At 50.2% G+C, this 2,940-nt stretch overlaps 1 protein-coding gene across 1 annotated transcript in view; it reads right to left on the reverse strand.

Moving 5' to 3' along the window:
• AUTS2 (autism susceptibility candidate 2) overlaps nt 1–2,940 on the reverse strand; it is a 1,255,025-nt gene that overhangs the window by 323,705 nt on the left and 928,380 nt on the right. The gene's annotated exons all lie outside the window — the stretch shown is intronic.

The following is a 2,940-nucleotide window of genomic DNA, read 5'->3' on the forward strand; positions in this document are numbered from 1 at the left end:
GGTGAGGAGCACGCGCACAGGTGAGGAGCACGCACATTGGTGAGGAGCAGACACACCGGTGAGGCGCAGACACACAGGTGAGGAGCACGCACACAGGTGAGGAGCACGCTCCGGTGAGGAGCACGCACACAGGTGAGGAGCACGCACACAGGTGAGGAGCACGCACACAGGTGAGGAGCACGCACACAGGTGAGGAGCAGACACACCGGTGAGGAGCACACACCGGTGAGGCGGTACACAAGTGAGGCCCTCTCTCCTTTCTCTCCCCTCCCTCAAATTCCCTTCCCTGACCTCTTAGATAATTGCTCTTAACTAGGATCTTCCCTCCCTGTTCCCAGTGTGATGGGGGCCAAAGGTGGCAGGAAGACACAGTGAGCCTCGCCCGCCCCAGAGGTGGCCTTTTGTGAGATAAAGGACTGAGTGAGTCCCGGTGTCCTTCTCGTCTTGTCCTCCAGAGGTCCCAGGGAGGGGGGCTTCATGAGTTTCGCCCAACATTTCCTCCTAAACCTTTGAAATTTCATTACAACCATTTATCTTCAAAGAAATCAAAATGCACCCCAGTCCCCACCTCCCATGGAAAGGTAAGGTCTTTGCTCATGTCTACGGACTTTAACCTCATAAATATTCCCAGCTATAAGATCTTATTAAGAAGGTATGTCTCCCAGGAGCATAAAACCATCAAGCTGTAAATTTTATTTAATTTCCCATGAGATCTTATGGCCTCATACATATAATTAGAGTGCAGTATAGAGCACTTTTTTGTGTTTTGTCAATAAATCACCGGGGAACAATCAACGTTGAAGAGGACAAGCTTTAATGATTTTTCAGACCCCTAAGCAATCGGGCTTCCACAATGGCAAGCCAGTCTTTAACCTCATCTAACTAGGACTGTGGACTGTGGCGTCAGACAGGACCCCAAACACTTAATCCTATTAGATCCCCCAGCCCAGACAATCATGGCACAATACCCAGGGGACGTATCGATTCTGATGTGGCCGACAGAAGCGACAAGCCGACCTAGTGACAGTGCTTTATTAAGTGTTTACAAATTAAATATCTCTGGGTCTGCAGTGCGCCCCACTTGGTTAACCGGGCCGGTGAGATGTGGGGAGAGGATCCAAAGGGCGGGCACTGGCATGCCGAGGTGGGGGTGCAGCTGGCATGCTCTTTGGTTTCTGCACAGCATTTTCCTGGTGTTCTGCTGCTCCTGTCAAGCTTGCTACGATCACAGAGCCACGTTGTGGCATTTATTTATGCCACAGAATGACTGTCTAAGGGACGAACTTCTGCATCCTGTGGTCAGGGCCCCAGAAGAAAGAATTCCATTCTGCTAGCTTCTCCCCACCCTGCGCTTCTGAAGCAAACCTGATCTGATACTTGGCTATGAGTTCTCGCTCAGTATTTGGCCTGACAGCTGAACCAGAACAACTACTTTTCCTGGGTCCCTTTTCTGTTCCGAAAAGGCTCCAAAAATCTTAGCCAAGAATTGACTGGAGACTCAACCACAGTGGACATGCCTTCAACATGACCTCTCTACTGTCGCCTAACCTATCTCAGAGCTGGCACATACACACGGTTCCATGAACAAAGGCAGGTCCGCATTCACACATCCATCTTTCCTAGGTTTTCTCCTGGGAGCAAAGACTACTCCCCTCCCCACCCGAGCTCCCCAAGTCCCATGAAACCTTAGTCATTGCTTCAGTTTCTCCCACTCCTAGATGTCTTCTCTGGCCCCCTAAAATGATGTCCTTGTGCTGGGAAGTCCTTATCATTTCCATGTGTCCACTTATGGGCGCCCTTGTCTGGTTCATCTCCACAGCTGGAGCCCCAGAGGCCACTGCTTGCCCCTCCTCATGTCCCTCCACACAGGTACTAAGATAAGGGCACAGCACACAACAGGCCTTGGGCCCAGCTTGCTTCTGGAAGAATCATCTCCCCTGATCCCTCACACTATCCAGAGGTGTTAGGGAAGCAGGTGGAGAGACTCCAGTGGCTTCTTCCCCAGACTGGTTCAGACAGGAATCCGCCCAAAATGACAAAAGGGAAGACGACAACGGGGTGTGAAGGATGTGCTCTGCTTTGCGACTGTGATAAATTCTTCTGAGCTGTTTCCACCTGAGCATTCCTCATGACCGTGAAGTGGAACCCTATTGTGGTGCACGCGTCAAGCTTAGAGGTACCTCCGTGCGCCTGAGGCAGGCGGCACACCTGGTTCTAAGTCACTCTGCGCCCACAAGTACACTCCAAGGCTCCAACTCCAGTTAGATTTTTCTAGATCTCACTTGACTCCAAGCCATTCCATCCAAGCAGCGGATGAAAGAAAACCACAGTGAGAAAGAGATCTTTCAAGAGAATTCTGGCCTGCTGCCTGCCTGCAAACCACCCAGTGTCCTCTTCAAGCAGGCTCGGGTAGCCACACCACACTCTGCTTCACACATCCCCATCTGCCATTTATTTGAAGACATTCAGTGCTTAGCGTGGTGTCTGGCACAAAGGCAAGGCTACACAAATGTGCACGATTATGATTTTTAAGGCACCCTGGGGGTACACTGGTTAAAGCACTCAGCCGTAGAATAAGGAGCCCATCAGCCATTCCCAAGGTCCATGTCCATGAAGATTACCGCCTCAAGGACCTCATGAAGCAGGTCATCTGTGTGTCCCTGTGCTTTTTAGATGCTGTTGAGTTGGAATCAACTCACAGCGGCCAGTAAATCACAAGGGAGATGTCTACCCATCTCTTCCCCAAGGAGCTGCTGGTGGACTTGAACCATGTGCCTGTGAGTTTGCACTGCAGCTCTTTACCATTAGGCCAGCAGCACTCCCATGGGTAAGCATCAGCTGAATGACACATACTACACTACTACCGTATCATTCTGTATTATCTTTTTTTTATATTGGTTGTTTTTTATTTAAATCTCTTGTTTAAAGTCAATAAGACCT

Source organism: Elephantulus edwardii, unplaced genomic scaffold, assembly GCF_000299155.1.
Source record: "Elephantulus edwardii isolate Elephantulus edwardi_28Jun2011 unplaced genomic scaffold, EleEdw1.0 scaffold00080, whole genome shotgun sequence".
In the NCBI taxonomy this organism is placed as follows: domain Eukaryota; kingdom Metazoa; phylum Chordata; class Mammalia; order Macroscelidea; family Macroscelididae; genus Elephantulus; species Elephantulus edwardii.